The sequence below is a fragment of the Gallus gallus genome, chromosome 2 (assembly GCF_016699485.2).
Source record: "Gallus gallus isolate bGalGal1 chromosome 2, bGalGal1.mat.broiler.GRCg7b, whole genome shotgun sequence".
Classification (NCBI taxonomy): Eukaryota; Metazoa; Chordata; class Aves; order Galliformes; family Phasianidae; genus Gallus; species Gallus gallus.
The window spans coordinates 76,476,733-76,497,677 of record NC_052533.1 but is presented as its reverse complement, the minus strand read 5'-3'; the positions used below and the strand labels follow the sequence as shown (position 1 = coordinate 76,497,677).

The following is a 20,945-nucleotide window of genomic DNA, read 5'->3' as shown; positions in this document are numbered from 1 at the left end:
TTTCCATCTGTTTCTACATAAATTGAAGCAGTGTCTGCAGTAGACCTAAGGCTTATGCCTGCAGTTTTAAAAATGCCATCAGAAGAGGCTGAGCCTACAGAGACAGAAAAATATGACCTAGACAACAATTCCCTCTTCATTTAAAATCCTAAAGTAATTTCCTTGCTTTTGAGGATAATCTTATAACAAAATGAATTTGTGAACATCTTCTGTGAACTTCTTCTTTTTTTGAAACTTCTTATTATTTTCTTTTTTTTTTCTTCTTCTTCTTCTTGAACTTCTGAACTTCTTCTTCAGTGGACAGAAGCATTTTGGTCAGAAAATATTTCATTTTTATATGTATTGTCTGCTATTTAGTGTAACCTGAGTCTTTACGAAATTTGTTGTGCTAAAGAATTGCTTTTAAGGTATGATGTTTTATTTCTTTATACTTTGTGTGAATAAATGAAAACCATGATCTTACGCAAAATTAGTAGAATTGAAAATAGTGTGTGTTTCTCAAAGACATAAAATACTTAGAATATTAAGGACTATTTTAAATTCATTTCTTCATTAGTACACAAGGTACACAAAAATCTAGTCCATCTGAAAAATCCACAATAGATGCATTCCCTAACCTTGGCATGATGTTGACTTTGTTGAAGAGAAATTGAATTTGACTGATTGTCACAGTCACATAAAGATTTTAATGTCAGAGAACCTTGGTATAATAATGCTAAATCTTAATTAACTCTCTAGGATGACACTGTAACTAAAGTAAAAACAATGAGGATGTATTTTCTTGGACCTGTCAGTTTGAACTAATGAGTTTCTACTATGACTTCAATTACTCCATCAGAAAAAAAAAATCATATAGCCCATAAAAACAAATGGATTGATTCAAAGTTTCAAGAAAAATATGTAAGTAATTCCTTCCTCACTAAAGAATGTCAACAGAATCCTTTGAACAGGAGTCAGTACTGATGCAAATAAGATCTAATTGGTCCAGATAAACCAATTTTGTTGCTTTCTGAACAGGAAATGCCAGCATGAAATTAAGCAGATGGTTAACACATTTAATACTTTAAAAAATCATGCAGATTTCTAGGAGGATCTGTTGCTGTAATTGTCCAATTGCTAGTACCTTCAATACACAGTCAGGAAAGTAACATGATTATACTGAAAGCATAGTATCATTTGTCTCCTCGGGGAATTAATTAACCTGGTTTATCCGGGAAACTGTAATAATCCCCTTCACTTATAAATTGCTGTGTTTAACATTGCCTTGTAGGTCCAACAAATGTAAGGAATTATAGTATTTTGAAGAAAACAGTAACACAGTTATCTTCAAAATGAATGAAAGGAGAAATTTTAGAGAGTGGGGAACAAAAGAGGAAAAAAGATGTTTCTCTCCATTCAAAGAATGAAGCATGAAGGTATCTAATTTCCTTCCCACATACTATTAAGAGTTCCACAGGATTTTATTACTTAACTCCAGTGTTTGTCACCTTCATAAATCAGTGATCCAAATTCATGAAAAGATAAAAGACTTATCCATGATTTAGAAGCTCCACAGTGTATCTGAAAAGATAATCATCTTGTTACATAAATTCTGTGTTCTTCCTAGAATATGTGTCTTCACTGAGGGCATAACTTACATAGGAAGCAAGGTATAAACAAACATTCTCTGCTAAACTGAACTGTGGCTAGTATAGTATACTGTTATATCCCTCTTCTAGAAAAGTAAACTATGATAAGGTTGTCAATTATTTAAAAAAAAACTCAGGGTAATTTTATCAGAGGATAAGATGATAAGTCTGATGAATGCAGTGTGGAAAAGTCCAAACATGAAACTCTAAACCAGAAGCCACATAGCAATATCAGCATGAAGATGCAGTTCTGTTAGTATCTGTGGCATTCTGCCAGGGCTGACATGTGCCTCAGCCTCCTGCTCTGCACTAGCTAGATACTATTGCTCTGTGCTCCTCTGTATGATTGGTAGAGATATAAGAAGGAGCAGCACAACTCCGAACAGCAGCACAAATGATGAACATGAAGCAGATCAAAAACAAAACAGGAAGGAGGCAATGAGCCAGAGGACTTTTTTTTTGGCTTATGAACTAATGGCTGTAAAAGGGAAAATGCATTATGAGAAGAAATCAAAAGGTTCCTAATATAGGAGCAGCAAGATGCACAGATAGACTCTCAATTCAGAAAATCAAACTTTAGCCAAGACCTTGTTACAGCCAAGAGTTCTACTGGGAGCTGTCACCGCTTTGACAACTGAAGATGTGAGTAGTGTTATTGAGTCAGTTGACACGCATAAGGCTCCAGAAGCCTTTGCTGGTTTTATTTACATCAGGTTCATGCCACAGGGAGCTCTTACTGCCTCCTTTACACCAGGTTTTATGAAATAATTAATGAAGTCAGTTTCATTCTGATGATTTCCAAGCAGTTTTCGGTGGTCCATTTCTAACAGCATATAGAGATGCCAAATGGCATATTTTTTCGATGACTGAATTCAAATAGAAAAGAAAAAACTCAGGCTCTTGGCTCAGACTAACACATCTGTTGCAATATTTTCAGGCAATTCATACTTCCTAATCAAAAAGTTCAACTTCTTTTTTTTGAGATGTACTAGTACAGCATCAAGTGGATGTGACCATGCCAGATGCATGGTACATTACCTGACAATCTATAAATACACACAGCCTAAGCAAATTTCTATGTTTAAAAAAAAAAAAAAAAAAAACACATTATTAGGTTGCTTTTTTGTTTGTTTGTTTTGTTTGTTAAGTTTTAATCATGTAGCCCAGGTAATTCAGACCTCTTTACTTCTTCATAAAAGCATAATAGGGCTGAATTGTTAGCTAATTCACTTTAAAATAATACATGGACAGCCTGAATTAAGAATCTTTATGGCCTTCAATTTACTATGCAAATACACTGTTTTGCCTTTCATAAATTTAAAAAACTAAAGCCACTGAATAACAGTATTTCACAAGCACAACACATTCAAAATAGGTTTGTCTCAATTTTAATTAATTTTTAAGAATCACAACGAACTGAAAGTATTATTGCAGAGTATCAGTTAATCTGTGTAGTGCTTTCCTCTGTAGACATATCTTTTTCATATTTTAAGTGGCCTCATTTGAGATTAACTCATACGAAGAATTTAAAGCATGCTAAGGTCATCTTAATTCTGCCTGAAAGGAATATTATTCAGATGTTTTGTGGTTTAACAGTCAACTTTTAAATTTAATTCACGTTTGACTGTTTCTGTAGCTATCTTCCAATTCTACTATAAAAATAAAAAAAATCTAAAATGTGCTTCTCAAAATCACTACATCAGTTCAATACTAATATTTTAAGTAATAGTATAAAGACATTCCAAAGTTTTTAAGGTCTGTTATACACGTGGATGTCTTTGCATAAAAGCTTTACCTCTAATTAAATATAATATTTAAGATAACATCAAGTTCTCAAATGTCAGATTTTCTCACAAAAAAAAACTTTCTTTATTATGCCCAAATACTTTAAGAAAATGGCAATTTTTATTGTAATGCATATAAGCAAAACGCGGGGACTTTTATAAATAAGTATTATTTATTTTTTATAAAATTACTTTTGTAGTAATCATAATATTTACAAGTTCTCATGTGGTATGTTCATGCTTGTTCATTTGTGTTCAGGCTTGTACACACACTTTGCACAATCACATTTGCCATCTTGCTGGACAACTGGCATTTCACACGTGTTTGTATGTTTGATGCAATCACTTCCTTTCTGGTGCATTTGGACATACTTCATCCTCAATGTTATTTTCAGAACTATGGATATCTGAAAGAAACAATACATTAAGTTTCATTTCTAGAGTTTGTTTAATGCTGCATCCCCAAAGCTGATTCCCAAATTTGTCTGCATTGCTGTAGGTAAATTCTCAAAGAACAGAATCCAAGTGGCACAAAAGCAGTAACATACAAAAGCAGAAGCACACTGAAAACAGTGCTAGAAATAAAAGCTTCATTAGCTGAAACCTTACCATGCCATCTCCATCAAAGAGTTCATAAAAACAGTAAAGAAAACTCTGTGACCCAGAGCTCAACAGCTGTTGGCATTGTGCAGTAGTCTGAGGTAGCATTTGCTCAGCCACACATTTTCTGCAAAAAAAAAAAAAAAAAGTGAAATAACTGTCCTAGCAACTAGAAGAGTGATGACCTATCAAAGTGCGGATGCATTTGTTTTTCATGAAGACAGCAAAAATAGCAATTGAACAGAATTACTTGCAAAAAGTAAAATGGTCATTTAGTCACAGTCAAGAACTGCAGCAGCAATCATAATTCTCACCTGAATAGCATTTCATTCAAGTTGCTTTTTTTAAATGAGATATTAAACAAGTACACCCAGAAGAAGAATACATGTAAAAATTAAAATATCAAACATAATGTTCATGAGAATTACTAAGTTTGAATTCAATTTCTTTCAATTGCAGTAGAAACAACAGGGCAAATTTGCCCAAACTCAACTTTCACTAGCAGGTTTGAAGGTCACACAGAAGAAGGAGCCTCCCACATACCTTCCGTAGCAAATTCTCTGCTTCAGTAAGTCATTCACGCTGCTTTACATTGACATTTTCATTTTTTACAATTCCCAGCTCTGATTGGAACCTCTCTAGAATGACAGTGAGTGGTGATATGCATCACATTTCCCTTTGGGATTTCTTTCTCATTAAGACTAAGAAAAATCTACTGGCTCTTTGGTCAATTCGGGTTCACATCTAAAGGGCAGCATTCTATCATCCAGAAGCAGCTCGCTCATATCACATCTTCATCTGCCCTCTGACAGTAGCATCTCTACGTTAACATTCAAGACATATGAGCTAATAGCACAGGCTTCATGTGTGTCATACCAGAAATTTGTCTGCTGCCAAATTCACTCACAAAAGAATGCTTCTCTTGCTTGAAGTTTCATTCTTGTTTACAGGGTAGAAAGCCCACTATCAGAGTCTTGGCAGATGTTCTATTGTCTGGAATATACACAAAAAGCAGGAATAGACAAGCAGCCTCTCCTTTCTCTCTCTGCTTTCCCTGGCTGCTGCTCACTGAGAAGAATAAAATGAATGTGATCCAAGTTCATTCTGCACAAACAACGAACAACATCTCCTGCATACAACACAGCATCTCCAAAAGGAATTCACATCACTTAAAGTTGTTACAGGACAATGTCTGAGTTGCATCAGCAGCTGCAGAACAGAAAGTGCTGCAAGTGTTGTTTATGATAAGAGTAACTTCACTTCATGCAATTTTGAGTGGAAGTCTGTCAAAGTCAGAAAGGTCTTTCCAAAAACAAATCTAATTAAAATGAGACTAATTGCAGTTACTATCCCTAGCAAATATTCAAAACGTCTAGCAGGTCAGTGTGGAGCAGCAGGCAAGATACACATTTAAAAGACTTTTTCTACATTTGTCCTCATTGCCAGACATCATTGTAACTTCTTCACAAGCTTTCCATGTGAGAAAGTTCAGGAATACAAAGAAGATAATGTTGATCAAGTGATTCACCTCCATTAAAAATAGCAAATGAATTTTGCCAGGAAAAAAAAAAAAAGAAGATACTCCAGTAGAACAGAATTCTTCAAAGTGATGGAGGTTAAACATCAGAGGGGATGCAAAAAGAGGCTACAAAAACATCTACCCAGGAGAATTTTCAAAGGTCATTATACATAACTGATTTAATTTTGGAGCTGGCTCTTTTTTGGGCTGGAGGTTGATAAAGATGACTTGTTGAGATTCCATGCTTATTCCTGTGCTCTTTTTTCTAGTGAAAAGACTAACCAGCTTTCAAAGTCGGAATGTGGAAAAGATGCTATGTGTACAATACCTGAATTTAATTTATTTATTCCAAGAATATTAACTTAGATATTAACAAAGATATTAACAAAGATACTATTTCCATGCTTTAGTAATAAAACATTAGCAACAGACATGGGTGGGTTTTTTTCTTTGTTTGTTTTTTGGTTTTTTTTGGTAGTTTGTATCTGAATAGAGAAAAGATTAAATCTCTATACATGGAAAAATATTCATATAATTCCATAAAATTTTAAGTGATCATGAAACAGCATGACTGCACTTCAGAAAAGAATTCAAAAATTCATTTCTTCTGAAGTTCACTGAAATTATTATTGAAAAAATACCATGCATGACCAATCATTCTGCTTTTTACAATGTCATCATCAATGTCATCAGTAAACAAGGGAGGAGTCACTGATGTCATCCATCTGGGCTTCAGTAAGGCCTTCGACATGGTCCCTCGTAACATCCTTCTCTACAAATTGGAAAGATACGAATTTAATGGGTAGACTGATGGACAAGGAACTAGTTGCAATAGAGTGGTGGTCAATGGCTCCATGTCCAGATAGACATAGGTGATATGTGGCGTCCCTCAGAGGTCAGTACAGGGACTGACAGTCTTTAATGTCTTCATCAGTGACATTGACAGTGGCATCAAGTGCACTCTCAGCAAGTTTGCTGATGACACCAAGCTGTGTGGTGCAGTCAACACACCAGAGGAATGGGATGCCATTCAGAGAGACCTGGACAGGCTCAAGCAGTGGGCCCAGGAAAACATCATGAGGTTCAACAAATACAAGTGCAAGGTCTTGCATCTGGATCATGGAAACCCCCACTGTCAGTACAAGCTGGGGGATGAAAGGATTGAGCACAGATCTTCCAAAAGAGGCTTGGTGGTACTAGTGGATAGCAAGCTGGACATGAGCCAAAAATGTACCCTCAGCCTCAAAAGCCAACTGCATCCTGGGCTGTATCAAAAGATGTGTGACCAGCAGGTCAAGGGTGGTGATCCTGGTCCCCTGCTCTGTACTGGTGAGGCCTCATCTGAAGTACTGCATCCAGATGTGGAGTCCTCAGTACAGGAGAGATGTGGATGTGTTGGTGCATATCCAGAAGAGGGACACAAAAGATCCAAGGGTCTCTTTCAACTCAAACAATTCTATGATTCATTATATCAAACTATGAGAACTCTGAGAAGATTATAAAACAAATGGGAGTTGGCAAGGAGGGTCAGTTGCTGCTCCAGACCTTGTTGAGCATTGGTCACCAAGTGGTGAGCAATTGCTTTGTGCATCGCTTGTTTTGTGTATACATAGAATTACTGCTACTTTTGTTTCTCTCTTCCTTATCTATCTTTGTAAATAGTCTTTATCTCAACCTGCAAGTTCTACTTATATTTTTTTTCTCCTGATTCCCACCTTCAACCCACTAGGAGGGAGCAAAAGGGAGTGTAAGGCCATGCAGTGTTTAGCTGCTTGCCTGGTTACACCACAACACTGAAGAATTTAACACAAAAGCAGCTCAATTTCTGAATTCTTAGTTCATATAAGGCTTCTGTTCATGAATCTGCCTTCTGAAGACCATGTGTACGGAGATATTATTTAAATGCAGAGAAAGTATTTTATATAGAGAAACAAGTAACAGTAAGAGCAAGAACAAATTATAGAAGTTTTTCTGTTTGTATCAAACACAATGGGATTTTTTTCCTATCTTGCACCTTCCAGAATTTCCAGTAGAAATCAAAAATCAAAAGAAAAAAAGGGATTAGTGAAAATAGAATGAAGGCAAACTGTTTTTGTCATCTGCTCACTTAACAAGACTTTTAAGATTTCCTTCCTTTGCTGGATTTTCTGTTCTCCAAAATGGTCAGAGTATTCACCAAAAGAAGAATACAAAACCCCTCTTCAGTTTGTTCACCAGAATTTCTAGCATAACTTGGTAAATGTGGCAGGACTTGAGATCTTGTTACTCTGAAATTGGACTTGAAGTTAAGCACCATTTCACCAGTTTTCATTTTGGTGATGCAAGCATTTTCCAATCAAAATAAGATCAATCTGTTTCATATTGTGTCCTCAGGGCAATGATTGTGTGTCAGATATCTGGATATGTGCATGAACTAATACATTTTTATGTATGTTGAATCTTAATCTGCTGTTACAACGAAAGTTCATACTCAATGTGAAAGAAATGTTATAAAGTGCATCCACCTCTTAAATGTACACAGCCTTATGAAAGGTTTGTTAACAGCTGCAATAGTCTGGCAGTAACCTTAAAGACTCATTAGGTGCTCATGATTAAATAGTTTGAACACATCAGTTGATTGCTACCGATTTGCAAGTTTGCGAAGGTTATCATTACAAAATTTTAATCTCAGTATTAAACTACATTATGAGATTTAGTTAGGGAAGTAAAGTAAGCTTACTAACTAAATGGTTTAGTATATGTTTTTATTTTAATTTGCACCCCAGTAGTAAGGTTACTACCATATTCAGAACTAATTAGGTGAAACGTTCTCTTGATTTGCAATAATATTCTCATCTGTAGTATGTACTAAACTTTATACTGAATAGAAGTCAGATAGCTTCAACGATATGTAGCTTTCAGTTCCAGCAAAGAAAGAAAGCAAAAGTCTTGCACATTTTGCAGGCTCCTATTGTTGATCTAATTTATGCATTATATGCATTATAGATGAAGCAGAAGCCTGACAGAAAAACACAGCATGTAATGGTCTAATTATTATAATCACTTCCTAATAACACAGTTTTTCAAGTTCAGAGTTTACTTTCATCATCCTCTGTGCAAATAAATTTGATAGAGCAAATGTTGACACAAATCCAAACCAATGGTGACCTAACTAAAACCTTTTCAGAAAGTCACAAATTTTCTGCCTGAAATCTAATGTTGGAGAAAAACCTACTTATTTGTTTGTTTGTTTTTCCAGATATTGACCTGGAAGTGAACAAAACACACATAAAATTGTGGTACTTTCAACTGTCTTCCCTGCCCTCCCACCACACCCCTCCCCCTCCCCCCCCACTTGATTCCCTGCATTTAGCAAAAAAACTATGGAATAGCTTCTCACAAAATAGACGAACACCATTAACACTAATTTTAAATAGACTTCAACTAAAGAAGTTGTACTAGAAATGTAGTAGCATTATGTTGCAGACTGTCTTTCTGGAGATATAGATAATCAGTACAACAACTAGACGTTATGCACTTTGGATATCTGCTTGCTTTCTGAAAGCTAGCTACACTGCAGTTTCAACTCTGTTTTAACAAAGTAGAGCATTATGAAATATAAATGCTTTTCAATACCTGAGGCGATTCTGCTGATTATTTTGTTATTCATGTAACTCTTTGGCTGTTCTTGTTCATCATCCCTACTCCAAAGGTTCCACGGACTAAATCAAGTAGTAATTACACTACAGCCAAAAAAAAAAAAAAAAAAAAGTTTTTGACTCCAAGCACAGAAATAAATTTATTCTATCTACCTTTGCTGCTAGTGATTTGCATACATAAGAATTACAGGCACATGCCTGTATTACATTGCCTAATTTTATAACATTGGTATAACATTGGTATAACAAGATTTGTATTAAGCAAATACAGCCTCTTGTTGAGCTATTATAGCAAGGCCTAAATTACTGTGTAACTAAGGAGTCTAGAAAAAAATCTTTTTTAACCTTCCTATATTGTGCCTCCATCTGCACTGTTGTTACTATATGCTAAGTATTGATAGTATGTAAAATAACAACATTGATTTCCAGGGAAAATAAACAGCAACAACAAAATAACCAACCAGATATACATCTGTTGAGTTTTTGACTACCTAAAACAGAAGAGGAACACGTTATTCATAATAAGGAGGACAGAGCCAGACTAACGGGGAAGAATAATGGTTAAAAACCTAAAAAACATATTTTAAGGAAAAAGCTGAAGAAATCATAAGATGAAAGAGCAATCAAAGGTGCTGATAGACAACCTGCCCTTTTCTTCAAAAAGTTACTCCTGACTTTGACTAGACAAGTTTTAGTGGTCTACGAGGTTGTCATGCTCAGAAAACATTTTCAGGGAGACAAGAAAGCAATTCCTCTGGTTTCCAAGAGAAGCAAATAATTATGTTATTTATACATCTGACATTTCTGTAAGATGGGTTTCTGTAAGACTGGTGACCAGAAATAAAATAATAAATAAACAAACAAGGAACACAACAACATAGCTCTAAATATTATTTGTACTGCTTGAATTCCCTAAGCTTATCAACTAAGAAAATGCCAACTTCCAGCCTTTCTTGAAAGAAAGATTAGTTCTCAAATCTTTTCCATTCACAGAATCACTGGGGACTTAGACTGAGATATTTTCTGTGCAATGTTTAATATTTGCAATATTTAATAACTGCAACATGCAATATTTAAAAGAAATAAAGAAATGAAAGGAAAATATATTTACTTTGTGAATTTTCTGATTTACAGAAGTCAGTGCTGAACATGAAAAACACACGCAAAGCAGAATTCGAGATTGCTTCAAATACACCATTTGCACAAAAGATTCGCTAACCTGTAATCTGGACATATTTGAAGGAATTGAGTCACAGCACCTTACAGCTCTGTGTCTCAGTTCCAAGGTACAACTTATCAGAAGGGGAAAGAATTTTTTCCAATGTCATAATTTGCAGCTATATATCATATTTCTCTAAACATTCTAGACATAAGACTTAAGTTGGTTGCTACAAAATACATTGAAAGAGTTTGTCAGTACCTAGAACTGCATATTGCAGTTTTATCCCACCAAAAGAGTTAATGAAGCACAAACAGTAGAGAAAATTCTTACAGAAGGAAAGTTAGAAAGCTGTTACTGAGCAAGGCAGTACTAACTAAACTTCTCTACCCAATCAAAAGCTAAAGTCATAGTGAGAGGTGAGGCATTGCTAACACAGAACGTGTCTCTTAACACATAAAGTGCTAAGAAATGATACTTTGGGATCAGAAGGCACTGAGGTCCCTGGTAGTTCAAAAGAACTTTTGCCACCAGGTGTGCCATCCAGTTTATCTAGATTTTTCCCTTAACATTTTATTAACAGAATGAAAGAGCATCACTCCAAGAACAAAATCTGCAGCCACAAAGTCTGAATATACAGAAAGTGTGCAAGAAAAGGGAAGTTGAGTACTGAACGTGGGCATGATTTATGGCATGAGAAACCAGTAATAAACACAGAATGAAGAAAGTGCATGTCAATGGTCTTACTATGCTTTGGCAATACAATTGAGAAAATCAGCAATCTCTGATATCACTAAAAGTATAAGAAAATGCACTATGTGTGGTTTTTTAGAAGGAAAAACAGCAATAAAACTGAGAGGAAATGACATGATCACCAGAAAACCTTTACCCATCAATAGCAAATCTTGAGAATTTCTTAAAAATGACTATGCTAAGGAGATGAGCAAACATGGGGCAACTGTATCACATATTCAAGCCTATTTTATTCTCTTGTTAATTGCTAGCAGGCAGTTGGTATTTTTATTTATTTATGCCTGTTGTTGCGAGGGAGGCTAAATTCCAACTCCACCACTACTACTTAGAACTACCTGTTGATTACCTGTTGTAACTGCAGTATTAGTGAGCTTAACTGAGGTGTGAAGGCACTTAATACCTCTCTGAGATGTTAGCAATGATAATCCATCCACACTGAATTTTGAAAACATTTGTAATTCAGTTTATGTTCCTAGGCTTTTTTAAAGTTATTTCTGGAAGCCAGTAGGGCTTCTTCTCTCCTTCATGTGTACTAAAGACAAGCAGAAATTTGGGAAATTGGTACTGATGGGTCACAGATGGAAACCACATGGAAAAAAAGGGCTATGATGTATAGCTGACAATGACTTTCACCCAAGCAGAGAATTCTCTGACATACAAGTTTACACTCATTCACGGTAAAATCAGAAGGGCATTTATGCACTGTTATGAGTGGTGACATTCTTTAGGTATGAGGATTTGTAGCCTAAGAATATTCTGCTTTCATGAGTGTGACTAACCCATGTGTAGAAGGAGAGCTATTAGCTACTAAACCTGAAATCTCTGCTTCTCACTCTGTCCTGTTGTCTCTTCCTTTTACTTCCCTAGCTGAGCCCCGATAATGGAAACAAACGTTACTTCACTATACACAGCTTCCAATTTTAGTCTCATACTACTCAGCACTGCACTTCAGCCTCAGCATAAGAAAAGTTGCTTCAGCATTCAGAAGCCTTTCATTCCCAATGCACGCAGATAGTAGCAAAACTATCCTGTGATTACCAGGACCTCAACCCTTAGGATCCTTCAGCACTCCAAAATGTTACTGTTAGAAGTTAAACATTGCCACCTTACACGTACAACAGCACGCAGTGTGAACCCAGCCTGAAGCCATATATAGCCACCAAAGGCAAAGACAAGCTTTGCACCTAAACAGAGAGTATGAGGAAACACGGAACTCATTTTGTCTAATCATTTACCAAAGGAGCACTTCCTCTGGATTTGTTGGTGTTTTATATGAGAGGGTAGTCTCCAAATAAGCAGCTGGCAAAATGGGCTAATCTGCAAGTATCTTTAACCTCCTATACTCCAGCTATAAGTGTGATGTTGTATACAGCTTATTTTACAGTGGCCAGGGTACAAATTCAGAACTAGTTCTCTCCTGGTTATGCCAGTTTATTCACAATCAGCTGCATATTTTGCTATGCTCGCATAAAGGGCACAATCACAGAATGCATGATTACCTTGATGATTTTGTGTAGCACAGTAGTCCAATAGGATAATTGGAAGCTGTTACAGTTGGTGCTACAGCTGGAAAGATTATTGTGGTGAAAATAGAAAAAGAAACAAACAGGGAAGGAATACTCACTCACATCCAAAAAAAAAATCTAGGTTCAGAGAAAAGACTCCACAGAGAAGGAACCCCCAGAACAAGATCCTTCTGCAGTGGCAGTCAGCCCTTAACTGGGGTCTAGGAGAGGTGGAACCAGGCTCCACCCCTTCTGGTCACACAGCTGAATTGCCTTCATCTGTGCTCCCACAGCTGACTCAGTCCTTTCCTCAGGTGATTGATTAGTGGTTCAGGCCATGACCCAACAGTTCCCATACAGAAGCACATCCATATTCAAGCATGCTTTCCTTGGCTAGACAATTTTCTTCACAGCATTTAAGAAAAAAGAACAGTGTTGTCCCTATCACACACCCTGATTCAGTGACTGAAAGAGGATGAGGCAAAACACTGTATGCTTTGACCTCATATATCAGGGGATGGAACAGAGTATTTTATCAGTAAATTTATCTTGCAAGCTATACATCATTTAAGAAAGACTATGCCATAAAACAATCCATTATTATGCAAACTATCCCAACATAATTGTGAATTAGGAAGCTTTGTGTTAAGACAATGTATGGCCAACTACCAGAACACTGCCAGCATCACATAGCTCACTAACACAAAGCTGTAAAGATAACAGAATCACAGAATTATAGGGTTTGTAAGGGACCTCTAGAGATCGTTGAGTCCAAATCAAATTTGGTCCTGGAACCAGAAGGTCCAAGCAGCAAGCTATGGAGGAAGATGTTTATCATCAAGGTAGTGCCAGTATATCCTAGTTATCCCCCTTAATCAGGGTAAAATTGCTAATGTCAGTATTTTTAAAACTATATTATTCATTTAAAATATGTTCCTCGTGCTCTTCTGCTTTTATAAACTATTTGTGCCATAGGGAGAAAGTGAAGATAAAACCTTTCTATTACACTGATCTTCCCTCAGAACACCCAGACTACCTGTGGAGCAACACCTGCTGCAATGGCTCAGGTTGTGCAAAACTTGCTGTCTACTAAGCATAGCAGTGACAATTTCCCTGATAGAAACAAGAAACATAATAGCTTAGCTGGCTTCATATGATAATAAATGTTCCTTTCAAGATCTTAGGAGGAAATACTGCTAGCTGTGTTTTCTCAGTTCTTCCTTAGTCCAACACTACTAAGAGCTAACATTAGCCTGCACCTAACACAGAAACTAATAATCATTACTGCAGTAGAGATCACTCCCTAAGGCTCATATTTATCTTGTGACAGCAAGATGACAAAGCACTTGCTTTCAGAACTGAATACTCTTCTTCTGCCATTGGAGTCAGTATTAATGCTGACCCTTGACTAGGGATTCAGTCAAACTAAGAGACTCCTCAAGCAGTAGTTTCCACTGGATTTTATTATCTCAGCAACATAAACAGTCCACAGTGATCCAGGCAATCTGTTCACTCATATTCCTTCCAGCGTGACAACCTTTTTGTACCACCTGCTTGGGCTGTTATGCTTAAAGATTTTGAAATCATTATGAAATCATTATTTGAAATCATGTATGTCCATACATCCTTAGATTTCTTTCCAACGTTCAAATTGGATTTAATGATATTAGTGACTTCAGATCTGAAATCAACCATCAAGGAGTTAATTTAATACAGTCTTTGAAGTCTGATTAAATATCGTATATTCCTGTGTTTTGTTTGGTGTTGTTTTTTAATTTGTGCTGTAGCAGAAAACTCAATGTCACTTAAATTTTATAGTTGCTACCCATGATCATTATAAATAGGATATAAGCAGTCTGTAAATTTATCTGGAATCCAAGCTATCCTACATACAAAATAAAATAGCCAACAAATAATTTAATGCACAGATTTTCATGCAGTTAACCATCATAGAACTCAGTTACTAGAACAGATGGGATGCAACAACAGCAAAATAACATGTTGTTTTTAAGAAAATCAAGGAATGTATTCAAAACATAGTAACTACATAATAAGAACTGGACTTAATGGATAGGCCACTCTCTCGAGGCCTGTGACTAAAGTATGAAGTGATATTATTCTGAATTTCTGATGATTCTACTGGAAAACTAGTAGTATTAAGAAAGTATCAGGCAGGAGGGTGGGAGAACTATCATCTAAACATTTATTCTGAGTGGATAAGGCTAGCTATTGCCTTTGCATACATTGGAATATTTCTAACAGTCTAATTTTGAATATTCTAAGGTGTTGTTTTTTTAAAGCCTTAGTGTCAGAGCAACTTTGAATTTCCCTTCTCTTTAATACTATGAAGAATATACATTACTACACTGCTACTGGGTTTAAAGAACAACAGCAACTCTAAAAGAATGGAGAACAATGCAATGCACCATTCACCATTGCTCAAGTAGTATGAGGCTTATGGGAGCAATAGACCACTGAAAGTTCATTACGTTGTCCACGGTGAAATGCTAACATCAGACAGCCATATGTTGCAATAAAAAGACTCAGAGCCAACAAGTGCTGAACAAAACAGTGGGGACACAGAGCTATATCACAGCATGTGTCACCAGATCAGAGACATCTCACACCTGCAATCTTGAAAACCAGTACAGACAGAATAATTACATCACTGGGTAAATCACACTATGCCAGACGGCTATAAAGGAACACCTTCCCTCCTTACCGAATCCTCTCCTCCCTTCTGTTCCCTTGGGCAAGCTTAGCATTATTTTTTACATAAAACTCAAACAGTTTTATTTAATATACAGCAACAAAACAAGTTTCTCCTCTTATTAGAATATATGGGCCTCAGACATTAGAAAAGAATGAAAACTCCTTTGTTAACAAAGTATCTGCATTTACTGTAGTAGACTCAACCACAGGCAAAGTTTCTAACCTATCCACAAGAAGAAAGGTGCACTTACAGCAAGCCCAGCTGCTCTCTATTAGCTGTATTACTCCTGTATATCCCTAGTTTAATCACAGGGGTTCACAAAGATCCTCTTAAAAAGTCATTAACGCTTGACACACACTAGAAGTTTTATTTTTTTGAAATATTTCAGATACCAGGCAAGGACACTTTCATAATCTTCCTTTCAAATTACAATGCGATATCAGACCATTCATTAAGCAATCAAGCCTAGTACTTGATCAAAGTAAAAGAAAACACAATCTTGCTTCCTTTAGCTTAACTACTTTTGAGAAAACTTTCAAGAAAATAAATATGCATTTTAAATGCAAAACAGGGAGAAAGGGACAAAAGACTCTGAACTATAGCTTACTTGAAGTTGACATTTGCAAATGGTTTTGCTGTTTTCGGAGTAGCACTGTCAGAGACAGAAACTGAACTAAACTATTATATTTATTGATATAATATAGTGACCTAACAAAGCTTAATCATAAATAAGATGGCCACTTAACAGTATTCAAGATGGCAAGATAGACTTGGTTTCTTATTGCATAAAGAGTAGAGGTAAACACACATATCCAGGAGACCCTCCCACTGAGTCATGAGGTTCAGAGTCGACCCCCTTCACTTTCTAAACTCCTTGAACCACAGAGGTAAGGAGCCCAGGTATGTCTGAATCCACTTCTAGTCCCAGACTTGATCACGAGTTTATGTCTGAATCAAAGACTGAATCTTAAAGCTTAAAGTATTAGCGTATCAGCAAGGCACCTATTGACATCAGTGTGTAAGGGATCTCCCCACAATCATAACTCAAGAGGCATTCCTACTCAAGGGGAGATCCTATCATATATCTGGCAAACACACGAGAAAACTCTAAGGACTCCTGGGCTGCTTGCAGTTCACTGAGTAAGATGGCTGACTTGCAGCTTTTGGTACATGTTCAATTAGACCTCAGCTGTTGAACCTAATACCTGCTACGAGTTCTTTGATCACACAGTTTGAAACACTTTATGGTTGTTATCCATCCTGGGACTTGAATAAGGCCTTAGGCATCTCACTGTCTGCCAAAGCAAGGCCTTGGACAGAACAGCAAGGCAGAGGAAGGAGTTGGGTGGGGGATTAATGCTGTCACAATCACACACCATTTTTGCTTGGATAATGTATCGCTTGCTAATAAGTAAATGAAATCTTTGCCAAAGCAAGGAAGATAGAATAACTAATGAGGTTGCTCAATAAAATAAATATCCAACATTTCATGTCAAGATTTAACAAGTCTTAGTAATTAACTAGTATAAAAGAGGTGTAGCTACTGAGGTTTCGAAAAGTACTTGTCCTGAATGTAGAAGCCGTCAATTTCTGACTTAGGATAAAACCAACACATTTTCACTTAAGCAATTGGCATAGCCATCAAGGTATGGACAACTGCCTATGAAATTTGACATAATTATATTCTAAGAACCACCACTGGTAACAACAGGTCTTTGGGAACATCGGAGTCCAATTCCAAACTATAAACACTTAGAAGTGAAAATTATTTTCCATGTATGCTAAGATCTCTACCTAGTAAGCAGAACTTAACAATAGAATAAGGGCTATAAAAGTACAGGAGATAATCACTGTTCTAAGATCAGAGAAAAAAAAATGACATAGATGTTATAAAAGGAAAATTGGGACAGCGGCAGACAGAATAATGCAATGTGATCTATCGTCAGCAGAATAATGCATTTCAATTTATATTTGTATACATGGCAGAAAAGTTCACTACCACCTCTAATCTACCGCATAATGTATTTTCATGTGATCTATTGAAATATTGATTCAAGTTCCACTCCATGGAAGATTCCAAAGGGCAACTATCAGGTAATTTCCTTCTCTTTGAAGTTGAATCTGTGATACTTTTCTGGAAATAAGTATGATAACATTATTTTTTCTTAACTTTAAAAGTGTGAGTATGATTTATTAAAATTCATAATTTTTATATATTCACCTTTTTTTCCTTCCAGGTTATTAGCCTCATAAGTTTGAATTTCCTGTGTTGTAAACTTAGATTTTACAAGAAAAAATGATGCAGACAAGATGCAGAAACTATACAATGTTTTTCCATTTTCAAAACAAAACTCAAGTGATTTTAATTTAACAGGGTAAGAAAATCCATCTTTTAGCTCAAATGAAGTGGAATTATTACCGCTATTATGCTTAGTACTCACAGTAATCCTCAGGCAATTTAACTTTTAAAATTTAACTGTTTAGGAAAATTCCATGGGCATCAATACAGAGCACAACACTAATGATGAACATTAAATTAACAACTTCTGAAGACAGCAAACGCAAAACATGAAAAAATAAGCATGTAATTTATGGATTAATCAAAGGTAATTTATGCTGAAAGTCATTGTACATAGTAGCTTTCCAGCTGATATTAGAACCTGCTGTATACTTAGGAAAATTGCTGACATTTTCCAGCAAAAGCCAAGAGAAAGGCTCTGCACTGCTGTTTTATAGTACAACCAAACCAATCTAGCAGGCAGCTGCCATGTGAAGAGGTGCTGCTGCTCCCTCACTCTCCCAGGTTCCCACCAGGAAGACACCCCACTTTCCTCACACTCACACAAGTACTAAGCTGACTGCATGGCAAATTAATCCTGGAAGCTAAGCTGTAGAGACCTAACCCTTCAAAACAGAAATATATTTTTTTTCCATTTAGCTTCATGGCACCAGCTCACCATAGGATTAGATGAGCGTTATTGCTGATGTAAGAAGAAGAGCAGAAACACAGTTTGCAAAGACAGAAGGTGGAAGCAGGACTGCTCATGCAAATGAAGGACAGCAAACAAATTATATTACTTACAACATGAGTTACCATCAGAAGAAAATTTTGACAGGCTTCTTATACAGTGGTGTAAAAAATCCTACCTGTAGCCACAAAAGCCTGTTGTACTGCTACATCACTTAATTACCGCAAGAAAACAACCCTGTCCTCTTGAGAAAATTACAATGGTTGCATTCTGCTAATGGCCTTTGTAAGGACTGGGAAGATTGTCCCAGGTGACCAATCACTGATTTTCAGACTGGTGAAAAACTGAAGCTGATACCTATTGCATTTCTTTGTGCAGAGATTCAAGATCTAGAACAAAATACCATTAGTTTATCTACAAAATGAATAGCAGGTAAACCACTCTCTTTATGGAATAAACAAACCAATAATAAATATGTTGTTTTCAGGAAATAACTAATTCAGTGTCAGAAACCAAGTTTTATACAGCAAACTGTTTTTATTAGAAAATGATGGAGGAGCTTACAGATGAAAAAAAAAAAAAAAAAGTGGAATTAGATTGAAGAATATTGTAGCCCTTAACCTTTTCTTGACATTCTGTTTGCTCTTAATCATCCATAAGTTCACTTAATACAAGAACTATGTTCTCTTAAATATCACCATGCATTATCCTGGAGGTGAAAAAAAAAAACCCTACCCTCTTAAACAAACTGAAATAGGCACTCTGGCATTTGTACAGAATGTCAGATATTTGGAGAAATCAAACACTACCTTTCATCTCTACCTGTCAGCCTTGTAAGGTACTTTTGTCACTGCAAAGATGTTTCTAGGAAGAATACAATTCAAAAAGAAAGAATGAAATTATCTTAAAATATGAGAAGAGCAACTGATAATTAGATACTTTTTAGGCTTAACAGTGTTGCCTCTGACTTCAGCATGGTGTGTAAAAGACAGAGCATGCACAGCTGTCTCAGGCACAGCTCTGCTGGTCCAGGGTGCTCGGCAATGCAGAGATCAGCCTTTGCTCACACTCATGTACAACTGGTGCCTCATGGCAATTCCTGTTCTCCCCATTTTTTGTTTTTCTTGAGCATTAGTTCAATCATTAAACTGACTGGCTACATTTAAACTGCAGCAGTTGGGGAGGTTTCTGTTCATCCACTGAGACAGAATTGTAAATGAACAAAAGAAGAGAAACAGTGAGCTGGCTTGCACCGATTGCCACAGCGCAAGTTGCCTGTCAGACACCAGATGATTTGCCTTATTAAGTACTCATTAAATTATGCAGAGGGACCTCGTGGAAGGAAACTCAGCTTGACAAAGAATCTGTACACAGTACTTGAAAAAAATGCCACCTAACTCCCACTTACAGCAGAGAATTTAACATTTGTCTCTTCTATGCACTTTCCTGTGTCAGTGATCTCCTTACCAGGCAGACCTCAGCCATTTATGTGTTTACAGAATAAAAGATGATGCAGCAAATACTCTTTCATACCATACACAACTGTGTATAATATTAAAGCAATAGAAGATAATATGGTGATCTAAGGGATAACTATTTTTTTCATTTCCTCTTTAATCACGAGAGAACGTATACAGGGAATATGTCACCTGCCTGTTAAATTGCTCTGCATTTAACTAGTTAGTGAGTTGCTTTTATTCTTCCTTCAGTTATCTGAGAGTTTTATACTGAACTTCAAAATAAGGCTGCAAAGGAAATGTTTTAAAGCCAACTTTTATGGATGCATTAACACCAGTTAGAATTTCTTAACTGCTACTGACACAAATGGCTAAAGGCAAGGAAGCCAACTTCTTACTTTTCATCCAATACTGTAATTTGAATATTCAATATTGAACCTTGACTACCTCTCACAAGGAACAACTGTTCTTCCTTTCAGTCCCCAGTAGCTTTGCCTCAGAGCTCTACTAGACCCCCCAGATCTCACTACCAACTCTTTGGGGAATGCTCACTTAATATAGATGAAAAGTTGAAAAGAACACTTGACAAATGTAGCACTCTTTCTCTTGCAGACCCCTACAGCTATTATTCCATATGGCTGCCTGTTGCAGTTTGAAATATATTTTCTTTTGCTACGGTCAGAAGTGCATATACTAAAATAGGTACTGACAGTGTTCTTAGTTTGTCGCCTAATTTTGCATTGAAATTTGATGTCTAGTTCTGTAAATAGCTACTCTGAGTAGCTATTTCATATATATATTCATGAATAAAAAAAAAAAAGGAATCTTTAGCTATCTAAATAAAACTAATATTCAATGTCAATAATTGCCTACAGGATTTCAAGTAGTTCCAGAAAGTGATATCATGCTACAAGGATACATAATTGTATTTTCACAACATCTGAAATGCCATATGTCCCATACAGAAGGGGTTTCATGGCAGTTTTCTCTATTTTTCCCAACCTCTATATTGTTGGAATGGAGGAACAGGAGCTGGAATGGGCTTTTTGATTAATTTTGTAGCGGTTATGTCTGTTACCGCCGGCAACCACCATAGTCCCAATCTGCACCGTCATGGGCTAGCGATCAGAGCTTGCTAGGACCATAGCAACACAGACACCAATATGGGGATGTAGCAAAATGGCCTTTATTCACTAATACACACAGCTTATATACCTTTC

At 36.4% G+C, this 20,945-nt stretch overlaps 1 long non-coding RNA gene across 2 annotated transcripts; it reads right to left on the bottom strand.

Annotated features, from left to right (window-relative positions):
* Nucleotides 1-482: 482 nt before the first annotated feature.
* Nucleotides 483-12,775, bottom strand: LOC121113075. Of its 2 annotated transcripts, none has more exons than XR_006936593.1 (3): nt 12,710-12,775; nt 4,022-4,139; nt 483-3,819 (listed from the first exon to the last, which is right to left on the bottom strand). It is a non-coding gene; the product is annotated as an uncharacterized LOC121113075 (long non-coding RNA). The 2 variants fall into 2 exon arrangements; XR_005857473.2 differs by lacking the exon at nt 12,710-12,775 and adding an exon at nt 4,556-4,660.
* Nucleotides 12,776-20,945: the final 8,170 nt, after the last annotated feature.